Source organism: Petaurus breviceps, unplaced genomic scaffold (genome assembly GCF_028583685.1).
Source record: "Petaurus breviceps papuanus isolate PSGF00001 unplaced genomic scaffold, PetGlider_PUasm1.0 446, whole genome shotgun sequence".
Taxonomy (NCBI): Eukaryota; Metazoa; Chordata; class Mammalia; order Diprotodontia; family Petauridae; genus Petaurus; species Petaurus breviceps.
Genome location: NW_027186338.1, coordinates 393,600 through 417,328, shown reverse-complemented (window position 1 = coordinate 417,328; position 23,729 = coordinate 393,600). Strand labels below are relative to the sequence as shown.

The 23,729-nt window shown below is 40.5% G+C and overlaps 1 long non-coding RNA gene across 1 annotated transcript; it reads left to right on the top strand.

Annotated features, from left to right (window-relative positions):
• Window positions 1-19,356: 19,356 nt before the first annotated feature.
• LOC138171475 (uncharacterized) lies at window positions 19,357-23,342 on the top strand. Its single transcript, XR_011170895.1, has 2 exons — window positions 19,357-20,257; window positions 21,689-23,342. It is a non-coding gene; the product is annotated as an uncharacterized lncRNA (long non-coding RNA).
• The last annotated feature ends 387 nt before the right edge of the window (window positions 23,343-23,729 follow it).

The following is a 23,729-nucleotide window of genomic DNA, read 5'->3' as shown; positions in this document are numbered from 1 at the left end:
GCGATTTTCATATTTTTATGAAGAAGTTTTGTATTTAAGTCGGGTCATGGGACTGCAAAAACTAGGAGTGCAAGAGTATTTCTGACTTCAGGGGTAGAAAGAAAGGAGGTAACAGAGAAATCAGATGAAAGAAATTAAGTTGATGGGCTGGATACTTGATTAGATAAATGGTTAAAGGACTATATCTCTAAAAATACATGAACCAACCAGAATGACTCTTAACATACAAAGGGCTACTAATCAAAGTCAATTTCACTACATTCAGATCCCAAACTAAGAACCCATATTTTGACTATCAGAAGTTGATGGGAGGAAAAAAACAATAGGATCATCATTCTAGAGGTAGAAGGATCCTCCAAAGCTCATTATGGATTCTAATTTTTGGTTATTGCCCTATCAATACCACCCCTGCCTTCCTTTCCCCTGTGCTATCTCTTAGTCCCTCTTCTCTAACATTTTGTGTGTTGTTTTAGAGTTTCCCTGGACACTTTGCTCAATATCATGCAAGGCCATATTTCTTGCTATTTCCCCTAAGAGTTTTGTTTCATTGGGGTGTTTCTGTGGTTGGCTGAGTGACTAGCCAAGCTTGTTTCCCTGGTGACCGCCTCATTACAGTTTTCCTGAAAGCCCCACAGGCCATTGCAGATAATATGCCCCTGCCTTAGTACCATGTAGCCCAAAACACATGATTCCACTGTTTCTATCTCTGTCATGTTTATCCTTCCTTGATCTTAGGTGTGTGTATCACAGACAGATGAGGCATCACAAGATCTTGTGAACTATGAAAAGTATGAATCAGAGATAAAATATGTAGAATCCTTAGCAGGGTCTCTCAGGACCTGAGGAATGGCCTATGTGACTCAGACCAGCCATGAATGAACAAAGAAGCCAAGAAAATATGTTTTGGGGGTGGCTAAGTGGCGCAGTGAATAATTCACCAGCCCTGGAGTCAGGAGGACCTGAGTTCACATCCAGCCTCAGACACTTAACACAAAAACTAGCCCTGTGACCTTGGGCAAGTCACAACCCCAATTGCCCTCCAAAATGCAAAAAATAAAATGTTTTGCAAACAAAGGAATGGTTAATCCATTAGCTATGCCACACCTAGTAGTGATCTTGATTCAGTCAATTTGAGTCGTCTCCTTAGACACCAAAGTGGTGGAAGAGAATGGCTCTCAATTCCAGAGGGTTCCATACTTTTAGTCTTACTTTCTGTGCTCAGTAACTCTTTTTTAAACGTTGTAGAGGTTAATTGGATAATTGACTTTGAAGAATTATCAACTGATTAGTTGATAGGGGAATAATTAGTGGTTAGTTTTATTCGGGAGAGCATGCTGGATGGGCATTCATAATATATTGCACTAATGAGGCTCTCCAAAGCCCTTCAGGATTAGCCCTAGAACTTTGAGCGGAATAAGAGTATAGCTCTGATAACCTGACCTGCAGGTGGGGGTGGGTAGGAAGAGTTGTTCTCATAACTTTGCTGCATGTGTTTATCAGCTTGAATTAGTTTGTCCTAAATGTTTAACATAACTTGTTTTTAAAATATTATATTTTTTCATTGTTCCTATTATATATAAAGTTTTGTTTTTTAAAAGAAATTACTTCCAAGGAAATCACTTGCTATGGTTCTTTATGGCTAGAATATTTTATGAAAATTGAAGGGTACTGCCTGCAACCACAACAATAATTGTTTATAGTTTTTAAAATTCAGGTGTAGCCCTTGTTTTGCTTGAGTCCACTTCAATTAATAAAATTTTTACAGTTACCTTTGAACTCAGTCACAACATCTACATCAATGTCTATAAAGTCCTTCCTTGCCAATCTGAAATATGAGCCCTTTAATGGAAACAAAAAAGAATACTGATTTTGTGTTGAGATGACTTTCTTGAATAAAGGACTGAGGAGGGAGTTGTTGGATGGGATCATCCCTCTTTCCATGTATTCCTCTGGAGATGGATTTCACCTCCTTTTCTCCTTATTGCCAGTTTAGGGGAAGGAGAAGGAGCCAAAGCATCACAGAAAGCAATGGCTTGGATTGAAAGGATATGTGGTCCAATGAAAACATTCTGAATTGGAATAATGGAAACTGATTTCAAATCCCAGTTCTGTCACTTAACTACCTCTTATGTAAAGCAAATCACTGCTCTGTCCCCAAGTTCCTTCATGTTTATAAAGTTACTGATCTATAAGATTCTGCCTCACTGTGAAGCTTTGATCTTTGGAAATACTCGTGCCTAATTCAAGAAATGAATAGATAACTGAATGAATGAGAAAGCCTTTGTGTGTAAAATGTGCTAGGAGCTCGAGGTGCAACTAGTAAAGAAGACACAGTCTCTGAAGGGGCTCAGATTCTAGGGGGAAGAACAAGTCAAATCTGAATATGAGACCCCAGCTATGTGCCAGCCACTGTGCTAATAAGTGCTAGGGATACAAAGAAAACCGAAGGACCTTCCCTGCACTCAAGGAGCTCACAGTCTAGTAGAGGGAAATAACATGTAAAGAATCATATACATATACAGAATATCCCCAAAGTTTTAGTTCAGTATTGAGCTTTGATAGGAAGAATTAATGAAATCTCAAAAGGAAGCTACTAGCATTAAGGACTTAGTAAGATGCTTTATAAAAGGTAAGATTTTGTTCCTTTGGTGTTGTGTCCAATTTTTCATGGCCCCATATACCATAGTACACATCAAGCTGTTTTGTGCTCCACTGTCTCTTGAAGTCTGTGCAAGTTCATGTTCTTTGTTTCCATTATACTATCTACCCATCTTATTCTCTGCCATCCCATTTTTCTTTTCCCCTCAATCTTTCCCACTATCAGAGTCTTCAGTGAGTTTCATCTTCCCATGTGGTCAAATAATTTAAATTTCAGCTTCAGTATTTGAACTTCCACTGGATAGCCTGACTTAATTTTTTTGAGTGTTGACTGATTTGATCGCCTTGCCATCTAAGAAATTCTCAAAAATCTCCAGCAGCACAATTCAAAAGCATCAATTCTACAGCTCTCAGCTTTCCTTATAGTCTTAATTTTCACAGCTGTAAATTGCTACTGGAAAAGCCAGTAGCTTGCAGTGAATCTCTGGAACTTTTAGAGCTTGTCAAACATAAAAGACACTAAGGTCACACTGATCCCAGACCATAGCTGATTGTACTGAGTTTTGTTCTGGCACTGGACTTTATGTCTCTGGAAGAAAGAATGAGACTGAAGACTTTGTGTAGTTCTGCCTCACTTAAATCCAAATTATGGGCAAGTCAACATAGCACCTTGTGATATCATTGATCCTATTCAAAAAGGGAGGATGAATAATAAACAATGAATTGGATTTTAGTTGCTCAAAGTTGGTCAGTCTCACTCTTCCAGAGTCATTAAAGTATGTTTTAATTTCTATGCTGATGATTCTCAAAAATACGTATCCATCCATATCTCCTTTGTCATACTCCAGTCTCACATCTCTAACTGCCTATTGGACATAACAAACTGGATGTCTCAGGCTTGTTAAATTTGAGAAGTCCAAAATTGAAATCACAATCACAGATCACAAATTTTGAAAAAATAATTTTTGTTTTTTCTGTTTCTTACATCACCATAGTTTTCCCTATATGTTCCCTCCTTCTCACAAAAGAGCCATCCCATAAGACGGATAGTTGTTTGGTTTTTAGAGAGGAAAAATAATCAGCATAACTGATCAATACATTGAGTGAGTCCAAAAACATGTGCTGTGTGTTACATCTATGGACCACCCATCTCCACTGAGGGGTAGATTGGAGCTATTTTCTCATATCTTCATTTGATACCCACTTGATCTTTATAATATTGTTACATTTATTTTTGATTCTTTGGTATGTCATTGTTCTTTCCATTCAAGTCTTTTGGAAATAAAATTTCTCATTTTTGCATTTTCTAAACTCAAATACTTTATTAAGCATATTCTTTCCCTTATCTATGGATTGTCAATGTATCTTATGCTGACCTCCCCCTGAATATTTCAAACCAAGACAAATTTCTCCCTGCTCCCAAAGTGAGGTACATCACAATCTTTTTCCCCAAACTCACCCCTTTTCCTGACTTCTTTATTACTGTCCAAGAGATCAATATATTCCTAGTCATCTTGGCTTGCAGCCTAGATGTATCACCATTGACTTGATCATGATTTCAGACAAGGCAACAACAAAAATAGACTACGGTATGATCAATACTAATCTTGCTGTTTGAGGAATGCAAAGGAAGTAGAGGAAATGCATTAAATATTTATATCCTGATTTAAGATTTACAAAACATTTTCCTTGAAGAAACAGGTCTTAATATTTCCATTTTATAGATAAGAAGATTGAGGCTTAGGGAGAAAGTGACTTTGCAAGGATCATACTGAGCATGTTAAAGCCAGGAATCCAGGAGGTCCACAAATAACTTGAGCCTGTCCTGGTTTTTCTCTTCCTACTCCAAGACCAAGACTACTTACTGGTTGAATTGGTGAGTCAGTACTACAAGGAAGTCAAGATTAAGTTTCCAGGAGAATCCTTAGAGGCTTTAAGCATTTAGAGAAAGAAGGCTAAGTAAAACCTTATTGTGGTTGCTAATTTCTTCCTTTGTTATCAATTGATTCTCCTCAGATTTGTTTCAGTATTAATATGTGGGAAGAATCAAACTTCACTCTTGATTTTGAGATTAAAGTCTTTCAATCTTTATTCAGAATACAAGCACTATCTGGGAGAGGCAACATTTGACTAACGGATCTCTCTGTCATTTTATTGGGATCTAATTATAAAAAAAACTGCATCTGGTATCTATAAGATGCTATGAAAAGGGAAAACCAAGCACAGTTAGGTAGTTTTACAAGCTGTTACTAATATCATAAAAATAAAATTGCCTACAAGGAGAGAGCTGGATAGAGGGCACTTCTTAGCTATGATATTGTGTCAACTACAACACTGTGAAAAACTGGATAAGCATTTTGGAATAATTGGTGTGGTGGCTAAGGCATACATCTTCAAATCCTCTCATTATAATGGTAAACTTTGACCTCATTCATTCAGTTTGGGTTCTCCTAGGTCTCTAGACTTGCATCTTTTATGCTTTCCAGAATATTTGTATTCATTAGTTTGAGGATTTCAGCCTGATCTTTATAGTCATTTTATTTCTTAGGCATTCATAGAATCATTATTGGGAATAATAATTTTTTATCAGGCATTGCATAGGGTGCAATTCTTTGTGTCTAAGTTCTTATATAATGGTTGAAAAAAAGAAAAGAGGAAGAAAAACATCTTAGAGTGAGTCATATGCCAAGTGGTATGAATGACTTGAAGCAGTGCAAGGATTGTACTAAAAACAAAGCAGATTGTGTCTGTGATGGTATAGAAAGAGGTTGCTTGGGAAAACCAGGCATCCATTGCTGTAAGCTGTAGCTATTCTGGAACCTGGGTCTGAGTTTATAATCATGAATTGAATAGTATTTAGGAGATGATAATGATTAAATCATAGTCTGTGACTATATCAATAACAAAAACAACAAAAATCATATGATTTTAATAGATGCAGAAAGAGCTTTTGACAAATACAACCCCCATTCCTATTAAAAACAATACAAAGCACAGGAATAAATGGACATTTTCTTAAACTGATAAGAAGTATTTATCTAAAACCAAAAAGCAAGCATTATCTGTACTGAGGATAAACTTGAATTCTTTCCAGTAATATCAGGGATGAAGCACTATGACCATTAATACTACTATTATTCAATATTATACTAAAAATAATACCTATTACAATAAGATAAAAAGAAACTGAAGGAATAAAAAATTAGCAATGAGGAAACAGAACTATCACTCCTTGCAGATGATGGTAACCTTAGAGAACTCTAGGGAATCAACTAAAAAACTAGTTGAAACAATGAAGAACTTTAGCAGGGTTGCAGTTTATAAAATAAACCCACACAAATCATCAGCATTTCTCTATACTTCCAAAAAAACCCAGCAGGAGGACAGAGAAATTCCATTTAAAATAACTGTAGACATCAAATACTTTGAAGTATTTCCAAGTATTGCCAAGATAAACCCAGGGATAATATGAACATAATTGCAAAACACTATTGGAGAAATATTAATAGCTCATGGGTAGGCTGAACCAATATATTATAAGTGACAATTCTACCTAAATTGATTTACTCATTCAGTGCTCTAACAATCAAACTACAAAAGAATTATTTTATACAGCTAGCAAAAATAATAACAAAATTCACCTGGAAGAATAAAAGGTCAAGAATATCAAGGGAATCAATGGGGGAAAAATATGAAGGAAGGAAGCCTAGCAATTCCAGATTTTTGTCAAAAATCTGGTACTGGGTAAGACTGTTGGGGAGCCAAGAAGGCAGAGTAAAAGCAGGAACTTGACATGAGCTCCTGCACCAATCACCTCCAATAAGTGTAAAATATGACTCTAAACAAATTTTAGAGCTACAGAACCCACAAAGTGACAGAGAGAAACAAGTCTCCCCCTGAAGGCAGCCTGGCAGGCCAACAGGAAGGGTCTATCACTCTGAGCGGGGAGCTGAGCACAGTCTCGTGTGAGCCACATTGGCCCAAACTCATGGCCCAGACTTGCCATGGCAGACTTTATGAGAAATCAAGATACTATAAAACTGATCCAAACAAATGAAAAAAATAGGAAGCAATGTGAAATATCTCATTTGAAAAAACATTGACCTGGAAAATGGATCCAGGAGAGATAATTTAAAAATTATTGGATTATGCGAAATCCATGATCAAAAAAAGAGCCTAGAAATCATCCTTCAAGAAATTCTCAAGGAAAATTACTCTGATATTCTTAGAACCAGAGGGCAAAATAGAAATTGACAGAATTCACTGATCACCTCTTGAAAAAGATCCCCAAAAGAAAACTTGTAGGAAAATAAATTCCATGAATGACAACTAGGTGCTATTTCCTTTTTGTCTATCTCCAGCAGTCAGCCAATGGCTGGCATATAGTAGACACTTAATATGTACTTTTTGATGGTTCTATTGATTGAGCTGATTTAATTGGGTGCCTGTTAGGAGACTAGTGGTTTAATCCTAATTGTTGGTCCCTTTGAAGGCCTTTTTATTCTCAGATAAAACATCTACTCTCTAACAAATATGTCCTTGGGCTCCAAGGACCCCCAATGTCAGGTCAGGCCCTAAGTCTGTATCATCCAGGGGATCTTAATCTGTGGTCTGTGGACTTATTTTAAAATGTATTTTCTTTTCATTTCATTGTATTTCAATGCAATTTGTTTCTTTTGTAATTCTATGTATTTTGTGTTATAAGTTTAAAAACCTCATACTGAAAGGACTTTACTATACTGGCAACAGGGTCCACAATCCACACACAAAAAAATCCCTGTTCTAGTGAATGTATCACTTTTGCATCTGATTGCTTGCTCTTGGTTTTCAATGAATACTTTTTGTGACAGTAAAAAAGATTCCTCTATGCCTCTATTTGGCAGGGTTTTTTCTTTTTTAGTATAAATAAAGTCTGTGCTTTGTCAAAAGGTTTTCCTATGTTTGTTAAGATAATCAAATGGTTTGGGATGTTTTTCTTTTTAACATGATTAATGATGTTGCTTATTTTCTTATTGTTGAATCATACTTGCCTCCTTGTTGTAAAACTAATTTCTTCATAATAAATTATTTCTTGAGTAATTTGGTGTTATCTGTTAGAAAAAATTTTACTTAAAATTATTAAATTGTATTCATTAATGATGTTAGTTGATATTCTTTACTTTATTCTTCCCTGTTTTAGGAAATAGGATATGTTTGTCACATTAAAGAAGTCTGATATGGTATGTTTGTTATCAGTGTTTGAGAATAATTTGTAAAGTATGGATATTAAGTGTTCAGGAGTGTTTTCCCCCAGCTGGGATAGAGTACCTAGCTTGGGGGCATGATGTTGATAGAATTGGAACCCAGCAGAATAGGTAATGGAAAATGAAATATTAGCTGGAAATATCTGAGCTCTCTTGTAAAGAAGGGCTTTGGGAGAAATTTGTCACTTCACCGTCCAGCCCTCTAGTGAGAGGGAAAAGACAATTAAAAAAGAAAGAGCACATTAAATTGCTGGTATCGAAAATGAAAAAGGTCAAATTAGAACAAATGAAGAAAGAAAGAAAGTAAGTAATTGAAAACTATCTTCTCAGTGACAATTTAAATAAAATGGATGGATATTTGTGTGTGTGTGTGTGTGTGTGTGTATGTATGTATGGGTGTGTGTAATACATAGATTAACTGAACAAGAAATAAAAGACATAATATTAAAAAAAAGTTAAATGAGGTGTAAATGAGTTCCCCAAAGGGATGAAAAGAAAAAAGACCCTCTGGGATCCAGTGGATTCAAAAGTGAATTTTATCAAAGATTTAATGAACAACTTATTTTTATTATGTGATCAGTTTTTGAAACTAGAAAGAGAAAGGATGGTACCAAATTCTTCCTCCAAACAAATATAATGTTACTTAAACCAGAGAGAGATGGTAGCAACATATCATCAGGGTTATATAGTATGACCAGATTGGATTTATATTAGGCATTTAGAGTTGGTTCAATATTAGAAAAACTATATAATGGATTGTTTTAATAACAAGAAAAATAAAATCAACAAGAAAAAACATTTTCAATAGATGCAGAGAAAAATTTTAACAATATTTTTGTTATTTTTGAGTGGTTCCAGTGTATCTGACCCTTCTTGACCCTTGTGGGGTTTCCTTGGCAAAGATACTGTAGCGCCAACACCATAATCACAGCACCAAAAGCAACTATGAATATGCCCACACAGTTAGGAATCACAAAATATAACAGACTCTCCATATAGAAGACTGAAGCAGAACATTTATTCAGACAACAGAAAGCCAAATTCCAACACCAGAAAGTCAAATCCATCTTAGCATCAAAGAAGTTAATATATAATGGCAGGGAGCCACACATCCTTTAGCCTTCCCATAAACAAACACTCACAAGCCTATTGTCTCCTTGCCTGTGTCCTCTCTCTCCCACCTTATTAACTGCTCTGAGTCACAGCTTCCTCTGGGATCTGCTCTACTCTTTAGCAAACTTCTCCCACTATAGGCTCCATGTGATTACATTTGGCCAATTAAGGGGCAGGAACGATCTTCAAAGCAGGGAAAATCTTCAAATTACCTTAGGCCTATTAAGGAAGCAGGGAAGATCTTCAAATTACCATTACCATTACATTTGGCCCCAACATATTTTATGTCCCTTATATAGGTCAATGGGACTTTAGGGGTAACTGGTGTCAACAGAACTTTAAAATAATATAACATGGATAAGAGAAAATAAGCATATAAAATAATATCTTAAGGTGGGGCTTGAGTACAAACACCCCATCAATCCTCCCTAAAAGAAATGTAGATCAAAATCTTGGGATCAAAATTTGGGGGTAAGTGATGAAGGTCTCTTTTTCCATAGCTACTTGCTGCTGAAATTGGATGTAGAGCTGTCTCTTCCCCAAGAGGTCCCATTTGAGAGGTAAGTTCTTTAGCTGGCATCTGGAGTTTGGTCAACTTCAGGTCCAGGGGTGACACATCACAGTTGTGGACAGGGGGTGACATCTGGCTTAAGGGATAAGGCATCTGCAGGTGGAGGGTACTAAGCCTACAGGAAACAAATCTAGCAAACAAGTTTAACAGACAAAAAGCCAAAAAGAAACAAGGAGACAGTAACTAGAAGCAGGGTAGATATAGGATGAGCTGGGCTTCTGGAAACCATGAACCCAATATCATAGCCTCATTCATGGTAGAATATATGAGTTAAGGGTACAATTTGGTAATCATCTTCTCCTGAATAAACAACAGTTATAGTGTTATCTTTCCTATGTGTGTTAATTTCCTTGGCCTATGAAACATCATCTGGCTACTGCTTTACCCATACTTTAGCTCCCAGTTTTGTTCTATCAGTAGAACCAAACCCTTCAGTTCCTCTGACAGTTATTTTAAAAGGAGGGTCAGTTTTCACAAGAGGTACTGTTTCACAAGGAATAATCAGTTGAACTATTCTATCATTTTTACAAAACTCTATGGGTTCTTTACCCAAATTTTGTAATGTCACAATAATTTCTCCTTGATAATTATAATCTATTACTCAAGCCAATATACATATTCCTCAAACTGCTAAACCTGATTTGGGTAATATCTGTCCAAAATAATTTTTAAGGATTCCCGTACATATTCCAGTGGAGATTTTTCTTATTTCTTTTCTATCCAACCAAAAATCTTCTAAACAATGTAAATCATATCCTGCCAAACCATGTGTTCCTGGATACAGTGCTGGGACATCTTGCCTCACAGTCCAATACTCAATATTTGGGATCTTATGTGTTTGTTATTTTCTAATTTGCAGATTTGGCATCATCATTCTGGCTATAGATGTATTTCCTCCCAATGGTCTATTATTCAAATTATGTAAAGCAGTGAACAAATCGTCCTCCAACGTTGATAAGAATTATTAGAACTTAAGTTCCCTAACTGTTCTTTCAACAATACATTCTTTTTTCTCTTTCATTAATTTCTTTATTTGATTTTAGTTTGCAACATTCAGTTGCACAATCCCTTGAGTTTCAAATTTTCTCCCCCTTTATCTGCCTCCGTTTCATGGGAGAGTTCATCCCATTCACATTCACAGTTAGGATTACTATCCGTGTCTTTTCCTCCATCCTATTCTCTCCCCTGTATATGTTTTTATTTCTTCCTTCTCCCTTCCCCTCCTTAAGAGTTTTCCTTTTGACCACTGCCTACCTCAGTATTCCCTCCCTATGCATCCCCCCTCTCTTTACCTTTCCTTTCCCCTTACCACTATTTCCCTCCCTTCTAACCACCCCTCTTTTCCCCCCTTACCCCTCTTACTGCCTGTAGGGCACAATATGTTTTTATACCTAATGGAATATGTTATTCCCTTCTTGAACCCAAACAGATGAGAGTAAATTTCATGCAGTGCTCCTCTCCCTCCTTCCTTTCTCTCTATTATAATAAGTTTGTGCCTTTTCACTTTTGAATACTAAACTTAACTGATTATGTTGATCCTTCCTTGAATCAGAACCAATGAGAATAAAGTTCATATGATTTTCATCTCCCTCCCTTCTTCCCCTCTACTATAGTATGTTTTTATGCCTCTTCGTGTGGTATAATTTTCCCTTCTCTGCCTCATCCTTTCCTTTTCTCCCATTACATACAGTCCCTTTGTACCCCTTAATAAGGTTTTTTTTTATTATCAGATTAGTTCATTTATACACACATCCTCTTATCTATGTATATCCCTTTTAAATGTTGCAATAATTATATAAATCTCAAAATTGATGGGTATCAGCTTCTCATATTGGGATGTAAACAGTTTGCTGTTATTGAATCACAAGCTATGTGCCTGTGTGTGTGTTTTTCTTGTTTACCTTTTTATGTCTCTCTTGAGTCTTGTATTTGGAAATCACATTTTCCATTGAGCTCTGTATTTTTCATCAGGAAAGTCTGGAAGTACCTTATTTCATTGAATGACCATCGCCTTGCCTTCAATTAAGCGCACCTTTTATTGTGAGGAATGTTCCTGGGGCCTTTTCTTGGCCTGGATTATTCTGGTAATGCCTGTTTGCACACATATGTGGCTTTTGTGTGTGTCTTTTATCTTATATAGAGGGGCAGCTATGGCTGTAGTTTTTCTCTTTTCTCCTCTTTTATACATGCATGTCTGAGCTAGGGACAGCAGGTTTTATTTCTGCATGCAGTAAATTTTACTGGTGTAAGAATTGCTTGCAAGGTTGGTTTTGTGTGTGGTTAAACTGGTTGAAATGAACACTTGTTCATTTCAAATTGTGCATTTGGTTAGAGGAGTGGAATGTTTACTTCTGTAATTCCAATGAACTGCTAGCACAGTGTGGAATATTTGTATCTGTGCACTTGTATTTTATGTATTTGTATTGTTTATGTTTCTCTGTTATATCTTCTTATAGTGTATTTGTGTATTGTGTGTACTTGTTAGTTAATGTGGTATTATTAACTTTGACTACTCACCTTTAAAATGGCACAGATATGTGGTAAAGGTTTGGTGGAAGTTACAGCAGTTCCTATTAACAAAGCCCCAGAACAAGCATGTGCCTTTCAAATGTATAAGAAATATAGCCCTGACCCTCCCTCATATTGCCAGGATTGGGTTGATTTAACTAGTGATGACAATAAACTTTGGTGGTCCCATTGGGGCAGCTTTGATAGAACCAAATTAAAATATTCAAGATAGAAACTGATGAATAAGGAAACTTGGACTCTTGAGTGGAATATAACAAATGGTACTCAGAGGCAAGGGGAAAAGAAACCCATGGATCTAAATTAGAATTAGTGAAAGAAAGGATTAAATTATTTGAAAATCTTCTCCTTAACAACCCAGAAATTACCCAGCTCTCTAAAATATACTGACCTTTACCAAAAGACTTCACCAGTTCCCCAGCTTCTGTGTTTCCTTTCAAAATGCAAGGCAAAGTTCTCCCAGATTGATCAGGACCTAAAGTTTTAAGCCCTGGAAGCATGGAGAATCAATGACCATCATTTTCAATGAAGGAGATAGTCAGCATGGAGAACTCCAGGCTATTACCAAGGAGTATCCTAGCCCTAGGAAGGATTCCATAGGCTTTCCTGAGCAGGCCAGGAGCTCTTAAGCAGTCACATGGCAGTGGCAGCTGCACAGCCACAGCACCTCAGCTGCTTCTCCCTCCAGGGGGTAAAGGCTGGACTGTACTCCTGAACTCCCAGCTCCCAAAGTTCACACTGCACTGACCTTTCACTTTGTCCTTAACATCTATGGGTTGATAATTCTGGAAACTGCCACAGCTGCTGGTGATCTGAAGTCCCTCCAATTAGCAGCAGGTTGTGGCAGCCCTGAGGCTAAAACCTGTGTCTCACACAGGTTGGGATCAGCTCCCACAGTGCTGTGCTGGCCCCTTCCTCCCAGTCTGCTGTACTGTCTTCAGTGGGAAGTCAGCTTCTCTCTGTCATTTTGTGGGTTCTGTAGCTCCAAAGTTTGTTTAGAGTCATTTTGTACATGAATTGGAGGAAGTGGAAGTGGGAGCCACGTGGAAGTCCTGTTTCTACTCCGCCATCTTGAATCTCCCCCCCCCCCCCCCCTCCCTCCTTTGCGTCCTTTCTTTCCCCCCCCCCCCCCCCCCCCCCCCCCCCCCCCTTTTCCTTGCTGTGGGCTCTGCTTCTCCTCAGCAAACTCCTCCCAGCACAGGCTCCATGTGACTACATTCAGCCTGTCAGGGCGCAGGGATTATCTTCATGGCAGGGAAGTTTCAAACTCCCCCCTAGGTCTATTAAGGAGTAGGGAAGATCTTCAAATTCCTATTCCCATTATACCATGGTTGTCTCAGGAAAGCGGAGACTGGAAATTGTTGCCAGAAAGTACCCCAGAAAAACTGAGGAGGAGGGTGAAGCCAAGATGGCAGAGTAAAAGCAGGGACTTGCTTGAGAACTCCCCCAAACCACTCCAAATACCTGTAACAAATGATTCTAAACAAATTCTAGAGTTACAGAACCCACAAAATGACAGAGTGAAACACATTTCCAGTCAAAGACAGCCTGGAAGGCCAACAGGAAAGGTCTATCACAATGGGCTGGGAGTGGAACATAGTCCAGTGTGGGCTGCACTGAAGCAGGCCCCAGGGGACTGAATCACTGGCAGCTGTGATGGTCAGTGTGGAAACTCTGTCAGACCTTGGTGAGAGAAGAGCTTGGTTTGACCCCAGACTCAGGTGGTGGAGGGGGAGGAATTTGTGGTGGTAGCAGCAGTGGCTGCTTCTGAAGTTCCAGGCCCACAGATGTTGCAGGGATCAAGTGACTTATCAGAGGGCAATTGCAGGGATCTCTTTGCTGGTGCTGAGGAAGGATTCTCTTGCTTTGCCCTGCTTGGATCTGGGTCACAGTCTTGGTGGCGGTTCTGGGTTGTGAAGTGCTGGTGTGGCAGAGCATGTGGTGGCTGTGGAGTGGGAGTCCTCCTCACAGTTCCAAGGCAGAAAAGAGTGCTTGTGGTTACTCACAGACCATACCACAGGCCAGGAGATCAGTAAATACTTCTCCTTTTATCACGTCACCTTAGAAAAACTGAAAATTTACAGGTGCCTAGAAGTAGCTCTGACAACAGCTGCACAAAACCCATGAAATTTAGGACAGAGCACTCTCTACTCTGGAAGCAGAGTCATACAAAGAGCTCAAAAGTCAAGTAATTGCCTGGGAATATGAGCAAATACTGTAAAAAGTCATACTAAAGAATCTTACTTGGGGGGGCGGAGTCAAGATGGCGGAGTAGAAGGAGGACCTCTGAGTGGCTCTGGCTTCCACCTTCCCCAATCAATGTAAAAAGGGGACTTTGAACAAACTTTGGAGCTGCAGAACCCACAAAATGACACAGAGAAGCTAACCTCCCACTGAGGATAGCCTGGCAGGCCGGCAGGAATCGGCCAGTGCAGCACTCTGGCAGCTGAGCCCAGGCCTGTGTGAACCAGAGGTTTTAGCTCCAGGGTGGGTCTGACCAGCTGCCAGTGGGAGGAACTCCAGATCAGTAGCAGCTGTGGTGATCCAGAATTATCAACACATAGATGCAAAGGACAAAGTGAGAGGTCAGTGTAGTTGGACTTTGGGACCCAGTAAGTGAGAGTACGTCGGCTTTTGCCCCCAGGGCAAAAAGCAGCTGAGACGCCCGGCACAGTCAGCCAGCGCCATGTGGCAACTTCAGCTCCTGGCCTGCAGAGTGTAGGGGGAACAAGTGACCAGTTTGAGGGGCAATCGCTCTTGCTTTAACTTGCTTGGATCTGGATTGCAGTCTAGGGTAGAGGTCCTGGGGTGTGTGACCAGCTTCCAGAGCATGTGGAGGCCTCAGAGAGGGCACCCATCTAATACCTCAGGCAGCTGAGAAAACCCCAGTGTTTGGGACAAAAGCTTCCCTGTCTGATGGCAGAGTCCTACTGTGGCAAAAAAGCCCAGGGGTCAAGTGACTGAGGGGCGACATGACCAGGCAAAGGAAACAAAGCAAACAGAAGATTCTAACATTAGACTCCTATTTTGGGGACAAAAAGGAGCAAAACATGGAACAGGAGGAAGACAGTGAAGTCAGAACTCCTGCACCAAAACTTCAAAGGAAAATACGAGCTGGTTACAGGCCATAGAGAACCTTAAGAAGCAGATAAGAGAAGTGGAGGAAAAATTAGGAAGAGAAATGAGAACGATGCAAGAAAATTATGAAATGAGAGTCAACAGCCTGACTGAAGAAAATAACACCTTAAAAAATAGACTAACTCAAATGGCAAAAGAGGCTCCAAAAGGCAATGAGGAGAAGAATGCCTTAAAAAGCCGAATTTGCCAGATGGAAAAAGGATGTCAAAAGCTCACTGAGGGGAATCAATGCTTCAGAATTAGACTGGAGAAAATGGAAGCTAATGACTTTATGAGGAATCAAGATGCTGTTAAACAGATCCAAACAAATGAAAGAATAGAAGGCAATATGAAACATCTCATGGGAAAAACCACTAATCTGGGAAAAACCACTGACCCGGGAAATAGATCCAGGAGAGATAATTAAAAAATTATTGGACTACCTGAAAGCCATGATCAAAGTAAGAACCTAGAAATCATCCTCCAGGAGGTTCTCAAAGAAAACTGCTCTGATGTTTTAGAATCAGAGTGCAAAATAGAGGTTGAAAGAATCCACCGATCACCTCCTGAAAAAGATCCCAAAAAGAAAACTCCTAGGAATATTATAGCCAGGTTCCAGAATTCCCAGATTAAGGAGAGAATATTACGAGCAGCCAGGAAGAAACAATTTGAATATTGTGGAAACACAATCAGGATAACCCAGTATCTGGCAGCTTCTACACTGAGGGATCGAAGGGCCTGGAATGTGATATTCCGGAGGTCAAGGGAGCTGGGATTAAAACCAAGAGTCACCTACCCAGCAAAATTGAGTATCATGTTTCAGGGGAAAATATGGTCATTCAGTGGAATACAGGACTTTCAAGCATTCTTGCTGAAAAAACCAGAGTTGCATAGAAAATTTGACATTCAGATACAAGAAGCAAGAGAAGCATGAGAAGGTAAACAGGGAAAAGAAATCATAAGGAACTTATCAATGTAAATCAGAAATAAAAAACATAAATAAAAAAGAATCCACCTCCTGAAAAAGATCCCAAAAAGAAAACTCCTAGGAATATTATAGCCAGGCTCTGGAATTCCCAGATTAAGGAGAGAATATTACAAGCAGCCAGGAAGAAACAATTTGAATATTATGGAAACACAATCAGGATAATTCGGGATCTGGCAGCTCCTACACTGAGATATTGAAGGGCTTGGAATATGATACTCCGGAGGTCAAAGGATCTGGGATTAAAACCAAGAATCACCTACCCAGCAAAAGTGAATATCATGTTTAAGGGGAAAATATGGTCATTCAGTGGAATAGAAGACTTTCAAGCATTCTTTTTTTTTTCCTAAAGGAACTGGGGTTAAGTAACTTGCTCAAGGTTACACAGCCAGTTATTTCTGGGTGGGCGCTAAGTGTCTGAGCCTGGATTCGATCCCAAGTCATCCTGACTCTGAGGCTGGTGCTTTTACTCACTGTGCTACCTGGCCGCCCCTCTTTCAAGCATTTTTATGAAAAAAACCAGAGTTGAATAGAATATTTGACATTCAGATACAAGAAGCAAGAGAAGTATGAGAAGGTAAACAGGGAAAAGAAATCATAAGTAACCTATCAAAGCTGAGCTATTCACATTCCTACATGGAAAAACAATAATTGTAACTGATGAAACTTTTGTCAGTATGAAAATCGTTGAAGGGAATAGAAATATATATATGTCTATATATGAGGGTATATGGGAATATGAATACATATGTGAATGTGTGTATATATGTTTACAGGTATACACAGATAGAGGGCACAGGACCAATTTAATAGGAAGTGATGATACTTAAAATGCGAAATTAAGAGGTGAGAGAGGAATATAATGAGGAGATGGGGAGAGACAGAATGGGGTAAACTATCTCATATAGAAGAGGCAAGGGAAAATGGTTACAATGGAGGGGAAGAATAGGAAAGCAAAAGGGATTGGGTCAACCTTATTCCCATTGAATTTGGCTTGAGGAGGGAATGAAACACACACTAAATAGGGTATCTCACCCTACAGGAGAGTAGGGGGGAAAGGATTGAGAGGGGGGATGATGGAAGGGAGGGCAGGCTGGGGGGGAAGGAAGTTGGAAGCACCCACTTTTGAAAAGGGATGGGATCAAAGTAGAGAATAGAACAAGTGGGAGGTGGGATAGGAGGGAGGGAAATATAGTCAGTCTTTTACAATATATCTACTATGTTATTGTTTTGCATTAGCTACACATGTACAACCCATACTGAACTGCTTACCTTCCCAGTAAGGGTGGGTGACAAGGGAGGAAGGGAATGAATCTGGAAATCAAAGTTTTAAAATCAAATGTTTAAATATATATAATTAATACTATTTTACATGTAATTGGGAAATAAGATATACAGGCACTGGGGCATAGAGATCCACTGGAAAAGTCAGAAGGGGTATGGGAGAAAATATGGGAGAAAGCAGATTGGAGGAGGGGATATCCTGTGGGACTGCTATTTTGGGGTGGTGGGTAGGGGAAAACCGGGAAGAAATTTGTAACTCAAAATCTGGAGGAAATGAAGGATATACATCAGAAGTTAATAAAGCATTTGAAAAATGGAAAAAAAAATAGAATCTTACTTTGGTGAGAAAGAAGATCAAAACATACAATCAGAAGAAGACAACAAATCAAAGCTCTTACATCCAAAGCCTGTAAGATAAATATACTTAACTATATTTAATAGACAAAAAGTCATAAAGAGACAAATATAGGGTCACCCATGCTTCTGGAGTCCATGAACTCAGTATCATAGCCTCATTCACAGTAGAATATGTGACATTGTCCTCCTTGTTCTGTTTTAATGGCTTGCTATATTACCATAAATACAACATATTGACTACTTTTACCCATCCCAGTACATTCTTTAATCTGAGTCTCCCTGAAAGTGTGACACACTTGGATATGAAGGGCAAATTCTCTTAGACTTATTTAGGGGCAGGGAAGATCTTTAAATTTCCATTACCATTATATGGTAGTTTAGCATCTGATTGACAACCTCCAAGGAGTGCAAACCTGTCACCTCTTAAGACGACTGATTTCACTTTTGGATAGCACTAATTACTTAGAATATACTTTGACACTGTCAAACTTAAAAAAAAAAAACTTGTTCTAAGAAGGGCAAACAAAATTAGGCTTTACCTGCATGTTTATTTCTCTCAAAACTGGTCAATCATGCATATAGAGATATGCATAGGAGTTCATTATGAAAACAAACCCACTTTGGGATCAGGCTTCACTGACTATATATTCATAGAGGAAGAGTTTCCTTTTCACTCTCCTGGCATCAGGATGCCTGCATCAGCCAAAATTATAGTCTCCATATGTGTAAACCATAATATGAGAAAGTACTTTCTTAATAGCATAGATTTCAACTACAATATGATCAGTGTTGACTGCAATTATAGTTCCAAGATGTCTGTCTCTTCTATCATTAATATGAGATAGTATTACATACTATACCATTATATTGCTCATAAACATCACAGAAGAGGAATGCCATTACTCAAGATAGTGTCTGGTTGAAGTCAAGTTTTCCTTGGCAGTCATAAACAAAAGAATGCTCCTGTTCAGCTTCATCCGGCCTTGTAGTTGCTGACACAGGGAGGGGCATTTTGGGTTCACTCAGAGAGCAAAGCAAAGCATGTCTGTTATGCTAGAGCACCCAAAGCAGTTAGTTAAGCTCAGAGTGGGCCAAAAATGTCTGTCGCCTGATTGGCCAATCCAGGTTTTAGGCCTTTTTCAGGTGATGGGGTTCAAACTGGTTTAAGGAGGAGGCAAGCTGTATTACAACATTAGGCCTAAATTTCCCACTTTTCACTACATATCCACTGCTTCTCACTTAAAAAAAACATTTAGACATCGGTGTTTCTCTTGTTTCTTTCCTGTTGTCCATGATCTTGCAAATATCACTGACAATGACACAGCAATCCTATATGCCAATTCTTTCAATACTAAGAGATAAAGATGGGGAAGCTGTGTAGTGCAGTGGATAGAGCTCTGAGCATGGAGTCAAGACCCGAGTTCAAATCCAATTTCATACACTAGCTAGCTGTATGACCTTGGGAAAATCACTTCATCTTAGTTTCCACATCTATAAAATGGGGGCTATAAAAGCATCCGCATCCCAGGGTTGTTGTGAGGACCCAATGAGATAGTCAGTGTAAAGTACTTAACAGGGCCTAGAACAGGGGAAGCTGGTTCTTAGTTTCTTTTAGTCCATCTACCAAACGCTGGGCATTCTGCAAGCGCAGGTAAGGGGCCTCACTCTCTCCTGGTTTCCCTGGGGTCCGTCTTCTAGACAGAGGAAAGAGACACAAGGCGGGCACGTCCTGGCCCCGCCCTTCTCGGATCCCGGGCTTTCCCCCAACATCGCTCCCCCCAAACACGGCCCAGGCCACAGCAAAGCCTTCCACCGTCCCCGGGGCCCCGCTGTTGGCCGGCGCCCTCCCGACGTCTCCTGCTGCCCCGGGCCTCCTCGTATCCTGCTGCTCCTGCCTGGAAGCACCCGGGGCTGAGCGAGCGCTCTGAGCCCCCAGCCCCCAGCCCCAAGCTGGTGGTTTCCTTCCTCGGAGTCGCCGCTTCCCTGCGTGGTCGCGTCACTTCCACCGGAATCATGGCGGCGCACAAGGCAGCATTTCCTTAGAGCTGGGGCCTGTTGGTAGTGGCTGCCGGAGGGGGGGGGGAGTCCTCAGGGTGGACTAAGCTGGCAAGAGCCCCGGGATCCCTCCAGGTTTGGGACCCCACGGCTGGTGACTCCCTGCGACCTTTGGGGCTATGACGACTATGCACCAGGTCAGGGGAGAAGAGGGGAGGGGGCATGGCTCTAAGGAAGGAAGGAAGTAGGACCACATTCCAGGCCGGGGGCGGGGCCGAGCCCTAGGCATGCGCAGAAGGTACCCCAGCCTCCAGACTACTATTCCCAGAAGGCCGTGCGCGCCTCTGGGTCATTTGTCTAGCTCAAGGGCCGGAGGATTGGACTTCCGTCTCATTTCCTCTCCTGTATTTCCAGGCTTCACGGTGGCAGGTTCTCTCCCTCATGGGTCCTGAGCTCAAGTGTGACAGGGTGAGGGGCAGCTGAGACCGGGGCCAGCCCCATGCGAGGCTGGCTGTAGGGGTGCGGTGGGGTCGGGGCCCCGTGGACTGGTTGGGGAGCTCACGGAGAAGGGGAGGGGCGTCCTCCTGAGGGGGAAGGAAGCTCCCGAGGTCTTACAGGGGTCTAGGGTGGCCCGTGGGGAGAGGGCCTGGCAGAAGAGTAAATTGGAAGGGAAGTCTGGGGGCGTGGGTGCTCCCGGTGTGTGTTCATCTGCTCTCTGGTCCGGGCTTCCCTGTGGCGTCATGTAGTCTTTCTGGCATCCTCTGGGGCACCCCCTCCTCCGGTCAACCTTCTCTGGTGCTGCGGGGGCCCCGTGGAGAGGGTCACGTGCCTAGTCTCCAGTTTTGTTTCTAGAGCTATTGCCCCCCCCAGAGAGAAATGAGTTTCTTTCTGCCCCGCTTCCACCCCAGACCCTGGTCTCCCTCCACCCTCCACCCACCCATAGAAGTGGCGGTCCCCTGTCGTGAAGAGAATAAGATCGAGTTAAGGCCTGGGTGCAGGGTAAATTTGGGTGTGGATTTATTGATCAAGAGCTGGACTGTGGGGAGTATACACTCAAATCAGGCAGCCCTGAGGTGGGATACAGGTAGTGCTCATAAAGGCAAAAACCACAATTGGAGAGGGGAGCTAGCTTAAGCAATGACTATAGAAGCCAAGAACAGCCATTGGTTGGATCTATAGCTCAGGGCTAATTTGGGAAACATGGCCGCAAGGGTACCAGCCTGGGACCCTCCACGTGATGGGATCCTACCCAGAACAGGGTGGAGGACACAGGGAGAGTGGAATTTCCCAGAACAGGCTGGGGTCATGGAACAGGCCAGGGTCATGTTCTGGATGAAGGGTGTGGGGGGCCCTGCTTGGTCAGCGTCCTGGGACAGGGTGATCTCTTGCATGGGATAGATTTGCCTCATGATCTCTATAAAGGCTTGCACCATAATCCTTATACATGCTGCTGTTTCAAGGCTTACTGATTTAGGGAAGTTCTAACTCAGGGAAAGATAAAGGAGCACTTAGATAAAAGATGATATTCAGTTAGTCCTTAACTCAGTCATCCTTAAGGTGTACAAAGGTCTCCCACCCCTAGGTCACATTGTCTTAATCTTGTCAGCCAGAAAATCTTTTTTTTCATCTTAATTTGGAGACTGACTTCCAATCATCCTTATTGGGGTGGCTAGGTGGCACAGTGAATAGAGCACCAGCCCTGGAATCAGCAGGACCTGAGTTCAAATCCGGCCTCAGACACAGCACAAAAATTAGCCATGTGATCTTGGGCAAGTCATTTAACCCCAATTGCCTCTCCCAAAAAAGCAAAAAGAATCATCCTTATAGAACAGTCATTCTTAAGGGGCACAAAGTACAAAGGTTTTCCACCTCTAGGTCTTATTGTTTTAATCTCCTCAGCCAGCATGGAGTACCCACCCAGCTGTCACCTGGATTCATAGGTAGGCAGCTTTCAGCTCCTTGTCCAGTTCCGTATTGAAGCTCACTGTGTCCAGTCTACCTCAAGTCCTTTGCAGTTTCTGTTTCTGGGAAGATAAAGCTTACCAGAACCAAAACAACATTGATGCACATTGCCAGCACTATCATCAATTCACTATCTGCTTGTGAAATCAACAGAGACCCATAAAGAAGGTCTGAGAAGTCAACACAAATCACCAGTAAAGTCCCAGGACCTCAAAACCCCTCCTCTAGGACTTTTGTAAACAGACAACCAGAAAATTCTCTTTCAGGGCTTCCAGTAAAGTCCCAGGGCTTCTGTACAAAGCATTACAAACACAAATCAACACAAACAGAACAGACAGAGTGCCTGGATACCACAAGTTTTCTTCTCAACTTTGCCACCACAAGTGTTCTCTTCTCAGTTCTGCTCTCTCCCAGCTTGTGCTTCTCCTTATGTATGGTCATTAGCTCCTCCCCGTTCTGCCCCTTCCTGTTGCATCAGCAGCAGGGGTTCACAACAAGTTCTGGGATTCCCAAGTTTTGGGGTTCGCAAGTTCTGTTTTTTAACAAAGACTAGATATAACCATGGGCAAGGCTCAAAAGAAACTTTAACTGAAAGAAAGTGCTAAATAATTAAATAGCTCAAAGAAGGTGCTAGTACTTCTTTGCTTGCCATTACAGCTAATTAGTAGAGCAAGAAATAGTTTACCTGTCACATATGGAGAATGGAAGACTTTATGACCAAACAAGAGAAAGAGAACATTATGAAATGAGAAATGGATAATTTTGATTACATTAAATTAAAAAGTTTTTGCACCAACAGAGCCAATGAAACCAAAATTAGAAAGCAGAAAAACTGTGAAACAATTTTTACTGCCAGTGTTTCTGATAAAGGTCTACTTTCTAAAATATATAGAGAACTGAGTCATATTTATAAGGATACAAGTCATCCCCCAATTTATAAATGGTCAAAGGATATGAACTGGAAGTTTTCAGATGAAGAAATTAAAGTTACAGTCATGAAGAAAATGCTCAAAACCACTATTTATCAGAGACATGCAAATTGAACAATTCTGAGGTGCCTATCAGATTGGTTAATGTGACAGAAAAGGAAAATGATAAATACTGTAGATGTGGGAACATTGGAACACTAAGGCATTATTGGTAGAGTTGTGAACTGATCCAGTCATTTTGGAAAGCAATGTGGAACTATGTCCCAAGGGCTATAAAACTGCATTTCCTTTGGTCTACTAATACCACTACCAGGTTAGTATTCCAAAGAGATCATAGAAAAATGGAAAAAGACCCACATGTACAAAAATATTTGAACCAGTCCTTTTGTGATGGCAAAGAATTGGGTATTGAGGGGATGCCTCTCAACTGGGGAATGGCTGAACAAATTGTGGTATATGAAGGTAATGGAATACTATTGTACTATTAGAAATGATGAGCAGGCAGATTTCAGAAAAACCTGGATAGGGTTATGTGAACTGATGCACAGTAAAGTGAGCAGAACCAGAACATTGTACACAGTAACAATAACATTGTGCAATGACTTTTTGATTGTTTTAAATTCCCTTATCTGCTAATTATATCTGCTTTTACTTTTTTTGGACTTCATTTTGCCAAGCATGGTGTGTCACTTAACTCTGTCTCACTTTCTTTAGAAATATGTAAACTGAGGATAATAACATCACCTACCTTCCAAGGTTTTTGTGAGGATATGATGAGATGACTACACCATTATGAGTTCTATCTATATTTTTATAAGCAATCAGTTTTAAAATCAAAACATCCAACAGCTTCCAGGTAATGGGCCCTGAGGCCAGTGGCTGTATTCCTTTTTTGTTCTGTGGTTTGCACTCTCATCCACTTCCCTGTAGCATAAGTCTGTTAGGTGAAGAAAGGATTAGTCTTGCCTTGTTCGACCCAAAGGGAAGAACTATGGGCAGTGAGGAAAAGTTTCAAGGAGGCAATTTAGGCTTAGTGTAAGAACGGATTT